The following is a 19,141-nucleotide window of genomic DNA, read 5'->3' on the forward strand; positions in this document are numbered from 1 at the left end:
GGTTTAAGGAGTCCTAAAATCCAAAGTAACATCCGAAGATCCGAGCGATAAGACCGCGTGTATGCTGTTAAGTCTTAATTTGTAATTTATAAATAAAAAAATGGATGTGTGTACTGAGCACACATGTCAGAAGTGAAATTTTTTAGCAAGATTCAAAGATACTAAAATCGTCGCGCCTGACGCGACTTTGAAATTTACTTTCAACGCGCTAAAAGAAGTTTAATTTCAATAAAGCATGAATAAATTAAAAAATTTAAAATACACATAACTAAGTATTTTGAATTTTGATGACAATGACCTTTCTCGTAAAAAAGAGCAAATTGTATCTGGATTAAATTTGGTACATGTATTAGATTAGCCTGTATATGCTTATAGGCTAATTTTTACCCGGGTAAAGAGGAAATAAAAAGATATCTATAAATCAACCTAAGTAGTAGTTAGTAACTTGATTTTCAAATGATGTAACCAATTTAACGAAATCCTAGCAGTTCTTTGAAAATTGTTACGAAACATTTTTTTGTTTCATATGAATTGCATACATATGAAATTTCCTGTTTTGATTTTATCCCCGTTTACTAGTCAATGATTTCCAAGTATCATACATATTTGTCTGGCGCCTGAATGAATAAACTACCATAAGATATGTATTGAAATTCTGGGTAAATTGCGTTGAAGGATTTTACTACTACAACGTGATATTGTTTTTATCTCGTATTGATAAGTTGGAGTATATTATAGGGCCATTTGTAACTGTAGAAATCTGTGAATGAAATGGGTGAAAGGTCAGAGAGCCTTATCCAGTCTAGTTGACGCAAGGCGTACAGCTGCAGAAGTAAGTAGTAATTAGGGGTGAAAATCATTTATTAAAATGGTTAAATATTTATGATATTATAAAAAAAATAGTTTACAATAATTATTAATTATAATTATAATAATAATACCTATATAGGTACTACGGAAAAGTAACTCCTGTTAAAATACCGTTAAATATCGAGGTTCATTTGTATATATAGATACAAATGAACCTTTCGATAGTTAATTTACGTTAGACTATCTAGTAAGTACCTAAAACTGTATGTCATTTTCTAAGTAGTATGTAATTTATTTTCCAGAATATACTTGTCGTGTTTTGTTTTACAGATGAAAGAAACAGTTCTAGGAGCCGATATCATAACTTACTAATTTTCTACTAATATTAAAAAATGGGGCAGGTTGTGTGTGTATGTTTGTAACTCCTGCACGAAAAAGCTACACGACGAATTTGGATGAAGTCTTACACACGTCTTACAGTAATTTAGGTGATACATGTTACAACAGAAGAACTTATTATATATATTATAGCTATAGAAATACTTGATTTTGCTCGGGGGTTCGTCCGCAGGTGACACCGCGCGGCACAGTTAGTTCAGACTAGTTGACTAGTTATATATTTTTGTATTTGTATAAAATAATGTGATGAAGGCAGCCCTATGCAGATAATATCTTAATCATTCAATACTGCGTAGTTTCTATAGTCATCGATTAATAATCATATTTTTAAATAAATCTTTCTTTAAAATTCGCTGTAACGATGTTCTGGGTAAGTTTAATGCACTGGAACGCTTATTACAAGTAGACTGGGTAGTGGGTACTGGGTAGGATTTTCACGAATGAAGTGTTTCACTACATCGATGTTTTCTTCCGTCTGTGATGTCCTTGGTCGACCTGACCGTTGTTTATCCAACGTCGAACCATGCTCTTCGAACCAGAATTCAGAAACCGTCGGTACTCCCCACGCACCTCGCGCCCCACGCATGCGCGCCTTTTGTATTTTATTCGAAACTAGCCGCTCCGCGCGGTTTCACCCCCGTGGCTCTCTCCTGTTGGTCGTAGCGTGATGGTATATAGCCTATAGGCCCTATAGCCTTCCTCGATAAATGAGCTATCTAACACTGAAAGAATTTTTCAAATCGGACCAGCCCCCCTAGACAAGTGGCTTTCTATTAGCGTAAAGTTGAATAGAATAGATTATGAATGTATGAGATTGACGTTTGATTACGACGACGACGACGATTGATTACGTCAATCTCATACATTCATAATCTATTCTATTCAACTTTACGCTAATAGAAAGCCACTTGTCTAGGGGGGCAGTACCTAGTTCCCGAGATTAGCGCGTTCAAACAAACAAACAAACAAACAAACAAACTCTTCAGCTTTATAATATTAGTATAGATTTACATTTCAAACGACTTATGGGCCACCCTGTATTATGTTGCATGTTGTTTAAACTTGAATATTTTATAAAAATAATTATCTACTTCATTTGACGAACATAATAAACGGATACTATGTATACGCATCGCTAAAGCCGTAAAAATCTTATGGTACTGCTTTTTCTCATAAAATCCACTAATCCAAATTTTTGTTATCCACGCGAGCGATAATTAATTTATTTAATATTATAGTAATAAGTTCTATGCTTATGCCTTAGCGTAATATACCCACCCATAATATGGGAAATCCATCGAGATAGTATGTACTACGTAGTACGTACTAGAGAGGCGATTGCTACTACACTCTCTTTAACACGAGCTAGAGGTAAGAATCACAAGTCTCTTTAGTCTGTGTCGGACTGTGCCCCCCGCTTGCCGCGTCAACACGTGTTATTGCTCTGTTCAAAATGCCTTCGTGTTTGCTTAGATATTGTTTTACATGTTCCCATAATACAAACAAAGCCCGAGGAGTGACTTTTCACCAGTAAGTTTCCTTATTATGAGTAAGTCATGCATTTTACTAATATTGTTATCATTTTGCGAAAAATCACCACACGTTCTGCGTTTCGCGCCATTTTTCATAGACTAACAGCACAGACGTGACACTATCGATGAGTCTGTTAAAAAAATGTAACTGGATTTTTTTAACTATGTATATATACTAGGAAAGATTACCGTGGTGTAGTACCTAAATATTTATACTTTTACCCGACTACGCAAAGTAAAACGGTAGGTTATATTAAGTAATATTTATTTATTTACCTATTTTTATTTATTAAAAAAAGGTTAATCAACAGTTGTTCCAATAGGATTTATAAATTATTATGCACAACAATTACAAATAAACACAACATTCACAGAAACGAATACAGTAAAAGTTCCTTAATCGCGCTTCCTTTATTCGTGTTTTCACTATTCGCGGATTAAAAAAATGCGACCCAATTTCTATATTCACGACTAAAAATTTTTTTTATTCGCGTATTTAATAAGTACATACATAATAATAAAATTATTCCAATAGGCATCTTACCCAATATCCTTGTCAAATGGAATAATAAGAAAGTAAAATAGATCTTATTACAAGTTTGCCTAAAGTACATAATATTATGTTCTTAAATGATATCGCCGAGGCCTTTGACACAAGCCGCCTTTGTCGCAAGCCACCTCTGCGGCGATTGATGTTTTTGAGAATGTAAATAAACAGAATGGAAGCAACCTTATAACTCAATAAATAAAGTATATTTTTAAATGTAGTTCCGTTTATAGTAAAAGCCGCTTTGCGTATTTATTGTTTCGTCTTTCACATTCGTTACAAAAATTGTGATCGAGTAAGGGGGCGTCCATAAATTACGTGAGGTGTTTTTTAAAATTTTCTGCACCTCCCTCCCCCCCTGGTGAGATGTCGTGAGAATTTATTCAACCCCTCCCCCATCCTCGAATCTCACTCGAGATTTTTCAAAATGTGAGTTTCTTATACGTAAACGCCATCAACATTGAATCATCGTATCCATTTAATTAGGGCTATTATAAACCAATACTCCAAAATTCGATTACATCATGAAGCAAAAACTGATAAAACTATTGATTACTACACAAAACGACAAAAGCTTACTAAATTGATATTATTTAAAGGAAATTAAAATACATAGTTTAATATAAAATCCTCGTTTTATTAATTCCCTAGTATCAGTACCACCAGATAGTACCGAGTAAACAGATTGCACAATGTGTCGCATCTGCACGCATTGCTTAATCTTTGAACTTGAAGCCACGCCTCGCTCGTTCCACACGTACCCCACCACATCGGCCGCGCGCAATGTTTTTGTTTGGAATAACCCCTCTAGTAGTACATACTTACTATCTCGATGGGGAAATCCTATTTTTTTAGATACACACTTCGGTCGACACTTCGTTTGAAAATGTTTGAGTCACAAAGGGTTAATAGGTTATAATATACTTTAGAGATAGCGACGTAATAAATTAATTTAATAGAATAACTGCAAGATAGATATAAAGACAGATAATAAAATAATACTATGCTATAGATATCCTTATAGATATCTGATAAATCTGTATTCTGTCATAATCGTAAAAGTTCTGGATTGCTCTCGAACCATCTCATTTCATGAGATAAGCACGACATAATAATATTATAGTAAAAATGCTTTTATGCTTGTTTGGCAAACGAGTTTTGTATGTACCTACAGTGCATATTCTTTTTGAAAATACATAATTTTTCTCAGAAATATTAATTTGTATCAGTATAGAAATATCTTTTATACTCAGGTTTCTATGAGCTCCATGTGTAAGAAAGAAATAAGACTTATCTAAAATGATATTTCGATCATTACATACGTTCAACTATTAGAACGATATGAGACCCGAGAGAGAAGATAAATAGTAGGTATATACGAATATAGTTTTTATCCTGAGAACCCACGGAAATGGGATAGGTAGGTATATGCGGGGTGAAAGCTGCGAGCGGAAAGCTAGTTTTAATATAAAAAATAAAAATAAATGTTTTTGTAAACCAAGTTCCGAAAATTAAAAAAAAAAAAATATGAAACCGCCTCTAGTTTCTAGATGGATCCACATTAGTACGCTATTATTATTTATTATTAAGAGCTATAACAAGGTTTCTCTAAAACTGTAAAGAAAATTAAAATCGATTCATAATTTTTTTTTTAATTTAATTTTAAAGTAGTGAAACTGGATTTTCTTAAAAAAAATATTCAAAAAATTATATCTCAAAAATGAGCCATTTCCGGATATATAATTAACAATATGCACTATGCAGTCTAATTGCAAAAAAGTTGCAAATAACCTCCCCTACCACCTCTTAAAAGGATCCGGTCTAATTACCAGTAACCCTGTATAGTTGTCAAGACATAGAAGGCTGCATGTATTGTCATAACAATTGTCCGTAATTATGCAAAATGGAACCACTCGACAAATTTCGTTTTTTGCTTTTATTGAAGAATACTCATTCAAAAGTGGTCTAAATTCTTATACAAACAAGAACCACATGATTTATACGTTGGAAACAAGGTATACTAAAAGCAGAAAGGAACCACCAGCAACAACGAATAATACCATATTAAGCAAAACCGAACCACAGCACCACGGGACTGCTTTGTTCAAACAAATAAACGATATTACTATCATGTCATTTTATACAAAACAGATCCACACCTACTTGGTACCATTATACATTACACATATTTCTATTAATAACAATTATTTTTAATACACAAAATGGAACCAGGTTTCTGTGGTATGGTTATGCGTAAAATAAATACATAATTTAATTGTAATTTTTTATTGCAAAATAAAACCACAAGCATTTGGTTCTATTATGCATAAATAAATATTGTAAAACATTCTGAAACCCATCATCGCTATATGGAACCAAATGCCTTGACTTGTTACAATGCTTCTCATCTTTAAACAACGTATTTCATTACTTAAATAGCTCAAAGTGCAAAACTCCAATTTTTAAAGTAAAACGTCGAACATCTGTCAATATAGGTGACATTCAGCGAAGTAGTTCGAATACGTGACGGTGTTTTTTTCCTCCGCGAAGTAAGTTCTATTGTTTTTGTTAGTTAATTACCTTTAAAATTAAATGTGAAAATGTTTAGTAATAAATAAATAAGCAAGCAATGGGTAAGAAAAGCATTGGAGACGAACACCGAAGATAATAATGAAGATACAACGGGTAAGTAGTTTTATTTAATGCATTTAAGTACTTATTGAATCTGAGATGCAGGTACGCTTTATCCACTTTTGATTCATTCCCGATTGTGGTGTGATTTTAAGAAGATAGTTCATTAAGTAAGTACAAGAGGAATCCTCTGTGGATTTACGTATTTTAACGACAATGTCGTTGTTCACGAAGGCGCGGCGAGTCGAATTAAGAGATCATTTTGTTACGATTCATCTATCATTGTGAGATGAAACTACTAAAGTCTAAACCCTGTTTTAAAAATAACTGTCGATGATCTAGGTACCTACCTACTATTTTGGTAAAATACGTTTAGATGTATTTCTGATGCCGCTGTAACAACAAATACTAAAAAACAGAATAAAAAAAGACGTGTGGCACTCGGGGACTGCCACGGTAAAGCTATTGCATAGCATGCCTTCAAGCCACACCTCCGAGCCCGTCGGAGTGAGGTTTTTTCGTTACGGAATTTCTCGATTCAGTCCCCGCGCTCAAGGCCCGCGATAGAAGCTATGCAATAGCTTAATAAATATTTAAGAAGCTCCCATACAATAAGCCGTGATTTTTTTGCCGTTTTTATAGATAATGGTACGGAACTCTTCGTTGCGCGAGTCCGACTCGCACTTAGCCAGTTTTTTGTACATGGCGCATGTACATACAACATACTTAGTCGTCTAGTAGGGACACGGCTTTATAAGAACTAATAATATTTTGCTGTCGCCATATACCTACGTATAAAAGCCACGCGGCTTTATTGTTTTGATTTAAAGCTTTTTTTCTTTTTATTACAGAAGATAACGAAGAACCTTATACGTCGCTGCCTCTGGAGAAGCTTTCTTCACCTTCTATTTTTTTTTTTTTTTTTTTTTTTTTTTATGTTATAGGGAGGCAAACGAGCGGACGCACTGCCTGGTGGTAAGCAGGTTGCGTCGCCCATAGACCATATCTGAGGTTATGGTTGTTGCCTACCAGAATAGGATAAAGGGGAAGACGGAATTAAAATGGTATAAGGCGGAAGCTATGCGTGGATTGGGAGGTGGCGGGAATTTATTTGCCTTTTAAGAATCGATAAGTTTTTTTCTTAAAATTTTCCAAATCATAGCTCTTAGGAAACACAGCAGGTGGTAGGCTATTCCAGAGCTTACAGGTCCGTGGGAGAAAAGTGCGAGTGAAACGCACTGTGGTGCTCCGCCAGCCATCCAGGTGGTGAGGATGGTAAAGGTTTCTATGGCGGGCTGTGCGATGGTGGAATTGAGCGGCAGGAATAAGATCGAACAGCTCTTCAGAACATTCCCCATTATATATACGATAGAAGATAGAGAGGGACCCCAAGTCCCTTCTTAGAGAGAGGGGATCGAGCTTATCAGTTAACCTGTGGTCGTCGATAATTCGAGTCGCTCGACGTTGAATGCGGTCAAGTGGAAGAAGATGGCACTGGGGGGCGCCAGCCCATAGATGAGAACAGTACTCCAAGTGAGGACGAACCTGGGCCTTATACAATAGTAGCAGGTGTTTAGGCTCGAAGTACCGTCTCGATCTATTGATGACGCCCAACTTTTTAGAGGCCAGTTTTGCTTTTTCTTCCAGATGACCGCGGAATTGTACGTCACTCGAAATATCAACGCCAAGGATTCCGATGCTGGGTGAGATGGTGAGGGAAGTGTTCTGAAAGTGAGGTGCAATGTTGAACGGTGTCTTTTTCGCCGTAAACGCGCAGACTTGAGTTTTTTTGGGGTTGAATTCAACTAAATTTAGTCTGCCCCATTCAGAGACCTGTTCTAAAGAGGTTTCAATTGAAGATACAAGCCTCATTCGGCACTCATCTAGGTATTCCTTGGAGGATTTTGCATGGCCGGAATAGCTAGCATCTCCTGTGCTGTCATCCGCATAGCAATGTATGTTGCTGATTTGCAACATATCATTGATATGGAGGAGGAACAGGGTAGGAGATAGCACGCAGCCTTGAGGGACGCCAGCATTTATCGGCAGGAGTTCGGAGCATGAACCGTCGATAGCGACTTTGATGCTCCTGTCGGCGAGAAAGCTAGCGACCCATTCGCACAATCCCCCAGGTAGTCCATATGACGGAAGTTTGGAAATAAGTGCCTTGTGCCAGACCCGATCAAATGCTTTCGCGACGTCCAAACTAACGGCTAACGCCTCTCCCTTACTCTCCACTGCTTCCGCCCATTTGTGGGTTAAATAGACTAAAAGGTCACCAGTAGAACGACCGCGACGGAAACCATATTGGCGATCGTTTAATAACTGATTTCGTTCTAAGTAATCCAGGAGCTGGCAGTTGATAATACTTTCCATTATCTTGGAGAGAAGGGAGGTTATCGCGATTGGCCTATAGTTTGCCGGGTCTGTGCGATCACCTTTTTTCGGGATCGGGTGCACCAAAGCTGTTTTCCATGACTTCGGGACTATACGTTTAGAATAAGAGAGCCGAAATAAGCGCGTCAAAATCGGTGTAAGCTCCGGAGCGCATGCTTTCAGTACATTAGGGGAAATGCCGTCCAGCCCACTCGCTTTAGCTGTGTCTAAGGACAGGAGTGCTTTCCTAACAGCTCGTTGTGTGAACTGAATTTCAGACATCGAAGTATTACAACTGGGGATGGAAGGTGGTATGGTCCCTCTGTCGTCAAGATTCGAATTCGCTGCGAAAATAGAGCACAAAAGATCAGCCTTGTCCTTTGCAGAGTGAGCCAGAGCATTATCCCCTTTGCGCATGGGTGGAAAAGATGACCGACTAAAGTTGTTTTGTATAGCCTTAGATAGTGACCAAAACGTACGTGTTCCAGACGGAAGTCTGGCAAGTCTCTGCCCAACCCTCTTAATGTAATTAGCCTTAGCCATGGCAATTTCTTTCTTGTAAGCCCGGGAGGCCGAGTTATACTTTTTTTTTAAAGATTTGACACTAGGATCGGACAACGCCTGTGCCTGATACCAAGCCTGAAATCGCTCCCGTTTGCAGTGTGACGCCTTAATGCAGGAACGATTAAACCAGGGCTTAGTTCTGCCGCCAACAGGAACCACAGATGATGGGATGAAAAGCTCCATACCCTGCAGGATCACATCGGCGACGGAATCAGCACAGGTATTGGGATCATCGGATGAAAAGCAAACTCGACCCCATGGATAGGACGCATAGAATGTTCGCAAGTCATCCCAGTCAGCTGATTTGAAATGCCAAACTCGGCGGCATGCTGCCTGTTCTTGCCGTTGAGTGTGACCGAGTGGCACTATACTGCGGATCAAGCAGTGGTCGGAGGAACCAATAGGTGCATCAACCGATACCTGATAGTTTTCAGGGTGTGTGGTCAACAGCAAGTCCAGTAAAGAGGGGTTATGGTCATCTATGTCAGGGATTCGTGTGGGTGAGGAGACCAACTGCGTGAGACCATTGGACAATGCAAAATCAAAAACTGTTCTTCCTGCGTAATCTGTAACTCGAGATCCAAGCCAGTCAGCGTGGTGCGCATTAAAATCACCCAGCACGATTAGTTCACTGGAAGGAAATTGCTGCAATAAACTATCAGACATCTTCTGGACGTGCTCAAAAAGTTGATCAGTGTAATTATTTCCGCTGTGGGATCTGTACAGGCAAGCGTAAATACGAGAATAATCTCTGAACTCGACATGCAGCCACAGAATGGACAGATCTTTAGCTTCAAATGTGTAGAGACGTCGGCAGCAAATATCGCTTCTGATAAATACGCAAACTCCAGCGCGTGGAACGAATGAATGCTCGAGTTTGAACCCTGGATATGTAAGATAAGCCGTGTCCAACGGAGGAGAAATTTGGGTTTCGGTAAGAAAAAACAAGGCAGGCCTAGCTGTTTCAAGATGCTGATGAACTGCATTTAAGTTGCTGTGGAGCCCCCTGATATTGCAGAAGTCCACGGATAGCATAGAGCAAGAAGATGTTTTACGTCTTTTGTTTTTACCCCTAGATGTTAGAGAGCGCGGATTTATGCCCGCCCCAGAGTACGACGGGCTGCCACAGCGTAAACGCTGTGGGAGGGATTCTCCTGCACAGCTTGTGCCGGTACCCTCCTGGGGTAAACAACCTGATAAAGCCGCTTGCATGTTGTAAGAAATATTGTAAGGATTAAGGGATTAGGAAGGAATTAGGGAGAAAGGGCGGGGATGGAAGGGATTAAGGATAGGGCAGGGGAGGATGGGTAGGGGATGGGAAGGGATGTGGGCCTCCGGACCCCTCACTCACCGTACGGAACGCGACAGTAAACTGTCACTATGGCGCCGATATTCTGTGAGGGTGTGGTACCTTCCCCGGTGCGAGCGTGGCCCAATTCGTGCCGAAGCATGCTCGACTCCCACTAATAAAAGCTACTAGCTTCATATATTCTATATTCTAGCGATATTCAGTCCATATTACATCTCATTCCACAAGATGCACAGTTTTTATAACGGTCTCATTAGTGATGATGCAAAAGAAGACCACATAGATGGACTAGACACGGTGGATTTCGAAATCCAATTTGATGATAACGTCGAATAAACGTCCTATATAAGTATTATTTTATATATTTTATTAATAAAAGCTTTAATTACGATATTATAAATACATAGTTTCATTTATATCATTAAATCCCTGGGATGTGGTTCCTTTTTGTATAAGAGAAAACCTATCAATTGATAAATGTTAAAAGGAACCACATGCACATTTTCTTAATTATCTAGAAAGTTTAAGAATATTCAGAGCAAATTTATATACACATACTTAAATAAGTAATTTATCAATGAATTTAAATAAAATAAATTTTAATTTTACTTCATCTGACAGAGCTGCAAATGTTTTTGTAAATCCTTTAATATCTCAGAAGTGCGTTTTTGCTGGGTGGTTCCTTTTTGCTTAAATACGGACAATTGATCAGTGATTCAGATGCATCTGCCCTCATACCTCATAAGGGGACAGGACACTTTTAATTCATACAAATTACTCTAAACCTTAGTAATTAAAATGAGTATAGTTTAGAGTTTAGACTTTAGAGTTTAGACTATTGAAATTTGGTTTGCGTGCAGTAAATCGATTAAAACCATTTTCTGAAATTTCCTCTCGATACTAAATGTGAAATTGGAGGCAGTTCACAGCGAATTTTACACCTTGCAATAACGAGGAGAAAGGTTGAGGCGAGGACAAAGTGTTTCCGTTATACCGATATACCGATTCTCACAATAATGTATCTAAATAGACAATAATCTCTCGGCGTACACCCCTAACCGCGGCAACCACGGCAACCCACTCTCACCTTTGAGCTTTGCCACCCGCACACGCGCTTACGTTTATGATTATTATTTATTAAATTATTACGTTCTCATAGACACAACACATCTTAAAAAATATTCTTCACTTTAGTTCTTACATGTAGTGTAGGGTAGACTGGGTACGGTTGAAACAATTTCACTTAAATAACGACCATAACTTTGCTTTTTATAACCCGAGCGATGAAAAATATATGTCAAATAAAAGAGCATGTATCTGGCTACTAATAGGCGCTATGTTTTTAGTTCCATGTGCATTATTTTTAATAGTAGATCAAATTAAAAAAATAAATCCGATTTGTTTCAACCGTCCCCATACCAGGGGCGGTTGAAACAGTGATTGGTGTAAGTTGAAAAATAAGCGAATAATACAAAATATAGTATTAAAATGTGTTTTATTGATTGTTTATTTTATATCTAACAATAATTAAGTAACTCTTTTACAATAAGGTCTGCTCTCTTAATATGGTGACATACAAACAAGACAGAAGTACCTACTCCTCATCTTCTGATGATATCTGCTCTTGTACATTTTTCTTTTTTGCTTTTATGGTGTTTCTTTTACATTTTCCTCCATCAAATTTCTTCCTTTTTGCTCTATCCATCGCTTCTTCACTTGCTTAGCTCTTGTTCGTTTCAATATTAATTCTTGCTCTTTTCTTATCTCTTCCTTATCTGGTGTGTTAGTGTAAATAGTAGACTTAACTGATTTTTCGCCCTCTATTATTATACCTTCTATTGTTATATCCTCTATTATATCCCATTTTTTTATTTTCTTGCTCGCCAGAGTCATCTCGTATTCGAATTTACCTTAGAAGTGAATAATCGTGCTTCTCTGCCGCTTTTCGCAATAATCTCCGGTTTTCACCTCCTCATATGCGTCTTTGTACTTCAATAAGTCTATTTGTCTTCCCGAAATCTCTCTTACACGTACTATCGGCATCTAAAAAAACAAAAAATAGTTAAAACAATGTTTCAACCGTACCCAAAAAAAATGTTTCAACCGTCCCCAACTCCTACTTTAGGTAAAATACAGTTATAGTAATTGTAACAACAATGATACACAAAAACTTGTCACAATGTCATATTCCACAAGATTCACTTCAAACAAAAACGCACACTTAATACTGTCACTTAAATAGAAACGCCAATAATTGGAAAAATCTCCAAGCAAAAATACTTACTTTTGGTCATAAAAACACAATAGGGTCTTATAAAATCAGCTGAAGCGCGCGGAGATCGACGCAACATTGTGGTTCGTGTTTAGAACAGTTGTGCGCTTCATTTTCCCCTTGGACCCCTAACCCCCCCACCAACGGTTTGCGAGATATTCGTGTTGTTTCAACCGTCCTTTGTTTCAATCGTACCCAGTCTACCCTACCTATAACATAATATCATCATTATATTACTATGTATGTATAAGAAATAATCAAATAAATCTCTGTCATTAAAAACATCACACCGGAACTAGACCGCTTTATTCTAATTTATTTACACATTAATGTTATTAATTACATCTATTAAATATTCTTGAGCACGAGTTGATAATGTACATATGCATGATCAAATAACCGTTTGATCTTTGCTAATTACCTCTATTGTTAAACTGTACAGAGATATAGAATGAGGTGACTTTTTTATTATAGATCCATCTGCTCCGAGCCCGTGCCATATTTTTTTTAACTAACATAGTACCTACTGAATAAATATAGACTAGTTAACAACACACTTACACTTAGGTTCTTCTTGTAATAAAAAAAAAATGTATATAAAATTAAAATTAATTATACTTAACAAATTACCAAATCTTTATTTTTGAGAAGAAAGAAAACTGTATTAAAAGATTTCTTTTTAATTTTCTTACCACACCTGAAAATCGAACCTACTAATCTGCTAAAATTCCATCCTTTAGGTACCTACTTTTATCATCTAGTTTAATAGCATCGATCGTTCGGGACTCGGGTCAATAATTATAATGATGAAATCAATGGAATAAACAAAATTAATCAAATGAAAGGAAAGCCATAATATAACAAAATCGCATCCTACACGAACGTACTTTTTTTTTTATTAGTTTTATACTTGTACATATTAAGATTATATTTTATGTTTCACTGATCATATTTCCGTTCTTATAAAAAAGTAAACTACCTACATCGGGCTGTTAGTAATAAAAGTTAAAACATAATATATTGCTCGTGGAGAATAAACAAAAGTGCTGCAAAAAATAAAATAACATAATAATAAACACATCAGCCGTCGTATATTATCAGTCTCCGTATTTAACGACATATTATGGGTGTTTTTTTATCGCGAAGATTGTAGACGTGTATATGTGATGTACAGGAACGAAATCTTTCGATAGGCCAGTGAACTCCAGCCCACGACATTCATCAGCGAGCCAACACTTTCTGGGTCACCTGAGGAAAATCTTGCCAGGAGTATTATAAGCAGACGCGCGTCAGACGGAAATTGAGAGGCCATTGCAATGTTATGTCATAGGCTTACGAAATACTTATTATCCAATGATGCAATTAAGGAGTAAGGACAGTACGAGTAGGGTGTGTGATAATAATAATATTTTCACACAAGCAGTTTAATGAGAGGATACAATTTTTTTATACTTACTAGCGGTCTGCCCCGGCTTCGCCCGTGGTACATATGAAAAATAGATGTTGGCCGATTCTCAGACTTACCCGATATGCACAGAAAATTTCATGAGAATCGGTCCACCCGTTTCGGAGGAGTATGCAGACTAACATTGTGACACGAGAATTTTATATATAAGATTACTTAAACAATTTTAATTAACTAATAAACTTATTCAAGATAGATGTCAGAATCGGCTTACTAAAATATACACAAATAACCGGCCAAAAATATTAAAATAAATGCACTGCTCACTTTTTTAGATTTCGGCTCTGTATCTATATTCTATACCCACTGTGTAACTATATATGTAATATGTACTCGTAATAGGTACCCTAATACATAACTACCAGGCACCAGCCGAGATTTCTTATTGTATCGGCTGACTGCTGCCATTGATAATATCTGTAACATTATATTATATTGCTGTAGTCTAATGTTATAAATCCAATAGGTTCTTATATTGGACCTATATTCAAATTTCTGTGGTGACCCCTTTGGGAACATATTTTTTTATATTTACAGAAAGTTTGGCATAGGCAATTTTTTTAGTTGTCTTTTTGCCTTTTCAGCCTTATGGCTCGTTCTACTGGAAGTAGATCTCATTGCTAGGAATAAAGACGTGTGACGTGTCTTAGCTAGAAGAACTTTGAATTTATTTTCTATATTTTTTGACGACGCGGTTGGCGCAGTGGTAAAGTAACTGCCTACTGACTACTGAGCCGACGGTCCCCGGTTCGATCCCCGGTCAGGGCAAATATTTGTGTGATGAACTCAATTATTTGTTCTTGGGTCTGGGTGATATTATCTATATATGTATTTATTAAATATTATATTTATCGCCCCTAGTAGGTACCCACTACACAAGCCTTAATTATTGAGCTTACTGTGGGACTAGGTCGATTTGTGTAATAATGTCCTATAATATTTTTAATTTAATATTGTTATACCAATACAAAACGAGTAAAAATACCTCTCTCCAACAGGGAACGAGTTCGAGGTTATGAAACAAGGTTGTAAAATATGATTATGCTACAGGAGCACGGCTTGAGCTTTTACTGCTTTGTAAACTTATTTTTAGGCTTGTTACTGGGACGGGGGACCGTATAATATTGAATATATTCGAAAAAATATAACGTCGTAAAATATTCATTAATTTTTGACTTTTGAGTTTGTGTGGTTAAAGGTACATAGTCTTATGCCGGGTCTACCCGTTAAATATAAATATTAATATAATTTACCCTCATAAAATATACCTTTTTTTTTAAGTGGGGAAAGGATATTATAGAACATTTGGTGTACAGGGAGTACTCTCGGTTTATATGCAGATCAGATCTAAGCTTAAACTACTAGGCTTACTATTCTTGTTAAATACCTATATTAATCATCTATTTTTTGTACACAACAACACTGTAACACATATGTACCTACTTAATATTTTCATTTTCTTAATTAGGTACTTACACGCCTAGCAGTATATTATATGGTGAAAACCACAGATCACAGAAACTAAAGGAGAGATCTCTATGGTGAAAACTGTTAATATTGCATCATTTCTTATTTATCAATGTTTATCTCATATATAAAAATGAATCGCAAAATGTGTTGGTAAGCGCATAACTCGAGAACGGCTGAACCGATTTCGATAATTCTTTTTTTATTATATTCCTTGAAGTAGATGGTTATTACGTAGAGAAAACGTAAATATGTACCACGGGCGAAGCCGGGGCGGACTGCTAGTATATTATAAAGCTGAATAGTTTGTTAGTTTGAACGCACTTATCTCAGGAACTACTGGTTCGATTTGAAAAATTATTTCGGTGCTACATAGCCCATTTATTGAGGAAGGCTATATGCTACAATCATCACGCTAAGACCAACAGGAGCGGAGCAATGCGGCTGAAACCGCGGGGAACGGCTAGTGTAAAATAATATCAAATGTAAAATAGTCAAGAGCGTTTCCTTTTTATTAGAATAGATATTTTAAACTTGTAAAAAGCAGCAATACGCAAAAATCGTCAACTTAGTTGATTTCATCACCTATGATGTGATAAAATCACCTATAATCGAAAATTAGATATTAATTAAAATTCACAATGCAAAGTTATGCTATTTTCAAAGATTATTGTTTTACTGCATCCGGTCCGTAGCAGTTCGGTGACTCATTTAAATATCGTAGATACTCAGACTGTAAGCAATATATCAGCAAGCATTATTGGTGTTTTAACTGACCGTCTCGTCGTCCGTTTCATAATGAATGTTTTTTTTGGGCGGTCGTAAAATCGGGATTTGTTTGGATGCGATGCCGACTGCTGCGTAGATTATAAGGTGAATCTGGCATCAATCCAGTATGAGTGTTGTGGCTGTCGAGACGCTTTTGACAGCTCATTGGATGTTGATCACGTTTAAATATATCTCTATGACAATTGTTATGAATAGGAAAGTTGGTGTGGCGTAGAGGAACTAACTATATACTTAGTCGTAGTTGCCGACAGCTGCGAGACATGGCGGCACCGTGCGTGCGAGCACGTGCGCGCGCAACGAGCCGCATACTACAGAATTAAGAATAATATATTTTTCTCTATTATCATGGACGTATAAAAAAAGACGGACGCCGTTTTACGAACAAACAACGTGAAGCCACCGTAGTAAGCTAGCGATCGTGTAAAGACAATGAACACGCACACACTCTCACCATAGTAAGCTAGTCGGCCGCCATTACGTCGTGAACTACCGACTGATTAACTGCGTCACTGTTTCCCAAAAAATATTTAAAATGCTGTCTTGCGTGGTTAAATGGTGTCGCAACAGTACAATTTTAAATAACAAAACACAAGGGATTACATTCCACAGGGAAGCAAGTTATTTCTTTTATGTTTTAATGACAAAATTATTACGGCAAAATTTATAGAAAAAAATACAGCCGCCATTGTCAGGACAGCTGTTGCCATAGTGTTGCCATGGCAACATGGCACACACACATGGATGTGTCACCGCCATTACTAGGCTTCACTCAATGTTTAGGCGATACTCCGTCCGTCTTTTTTTATACGTCCATGTCTACTATAAAAACACACTACAATTTGTTTTTATACGGTAAACGATTAGCAGCAATGGCACTTTTTTTCTAACACATAAATAGTTTTTTTTTAATAAAAATCTCTAAATATTGGACTGAATGATGAAATCTTGCGTTACTTATCTTTGTCCCTTATGCTCTGTGCTGCCGACAAGCACATACATAATATATTTTGCCTATAATTCTAGTCAAATTTATTCTATTGAATGCGGCATAAGAAATGACAAAAAAGTAGGTAAAAGGGCGTTTTTTTATGATATTATGAAAGAAAATTTTTAATTAAACATACAATACCTACTGCTAGCTGTATACCTATTTCAATGCATCCACAAATGCACCCGATAAGCAATAACCAACTGGCAACATGCATGTTCTATTCTAGGAATAGATTCTCTGGGACTGATTTTCCACGACCGTGACACATGAAGGTCTGTGAACATATCGATTTGAGTACACGATAAAGAAAGTAAAAAATAAACTTATAACAGGATTGGTAACCTTTTGTAAATTTTTTTCATTATGAATAAAGACTGAAAATAATTAGGTAGGTATTATTTATTAGAAAAAAATGTCGTATCGTTACAAAAATTAACCTAAACTAGTTGAGAATACACACTATTACTTATAACTTGTAAGTATAAACGTATCTTATCTAATGTTCTGGATGATGCGTCATTTTTCGGAGGAATTTGTTCTAGTTAAGATATTGTTATCAATAAAGTAAAATAATTTTGAAGAAGTATTTCTAATAAATTGAAGTAATTATTACCATGATATCGTTTTTCATTACAACTACAACAATATAGGTATATGTAGTAATGAAATACAAGATATACGAGGAACAAATGAAAATTCATGATCACGGTATTATTTTTAGGAAAAAAAAACTAAGTATAAATTTAAATAAATCTATCTAGGTAAATAGAATGAATTCGATATCGTCATTCTTTGATACGGTGTCCGGCCAAAAAAGGGGCTACTGAGGGTGCAGACTGCAGGCAGCCAATTAGTTACTACATAGTAAGTTCAGTACAGATTTTCAGTACAAGAATACTGTATGGGAGTGTCCATGGCGCGAAACCACAGCATAACTAGGGCCCAAACACTGAAATGAAATGTAGGTATGTATGTACGTTTATATAGAATAAAAAAAATTAAATACATAAACAAAAAATGCCACTGCCAAAAAGACACAGACAATTTATAGAAATGTAAGTCGTTAAATAACGCAGCTCAACAAAAAAACATTTTTTTTGTTGCCCTGGATATTTCTACAGATTTATATATTTCAAGTACATACCCAGTTTGCGAATGTATTCATTAGAATTATTTCATTGGCTCTTGATTTTTTTTTATTTGGATTTTCATATTCATACACCGTACGTAATTCACCAAAAAAAGAAACAACCGTTAATGGGTCAACGGTTGTTTCTTTTTTGGTGAATTACGTTTTCTACACATTTCTTCGCTCATACATAAGCCTATTCTATGAAACTGACTGTAGATCTGTAAAAAAGAAACATTTTTATGAACAACAATGTTCGGTTTGTATTGAGTTGAAATAACTGAGTAGCACTTGGTCAGTAAAGTGGATACAGCAAATTCTCTTGATGTTTTTTTATTTAGTGGGATTAGAGCAAAGCAAATTCATTACTTAGGAACAATTAATAAATATGGAAATGTAGGCCTTTGGGAGAATCTAGAAATATAAGAAGAATATCCGACGGCCCTACAGGAAAGGCGAGTCGAAAATTGATAAAAGATGAAAATTTCACAAGATTTATAACCGATGTTGAATGTAAATTATGGAGAGGTATATGGTAGGTAGGTATGTAAAAATTGAAAAATCTAAGGTAAATATTTTAAAGCACCAAATAATATAGAAATCGTACAAAAGATGTTGTAAAATTGGAAGAAATTGCTTGAAGCAATAAAGCCGCCCTTTGCATCTAATGTCCTGTCTGTGTGTGTGAAATTTGTATTTGTGTTGTATGCAATAAAGATTAAAGATTATAAATAGAACTTCAATACTTTATGAGCAAATGCGACCATAAAGCTAAACTTGCCCCACAGTCTCCTGGATAGATTTCCAGATAATCTGGAAATTTTCTGTGAGAAACAGGAAGACCGTATCCCAAAAGACCT

This window comes from Colias eurytheme, chromosome 13 (assembly GCF_061535395.1).
Source record: "Colias eurytheme isolate Ceu_HAF_F1 chromosome 13, ilColEury1 Martin Lab GWU primary, whole genome shotgun sequence".
Taxonomy (NCBI): Eukaryota; Metazoa; Arthropoda; class Insecta; order Lepidoptera; family Pieridae; genus Colias; species Colias eurytheme.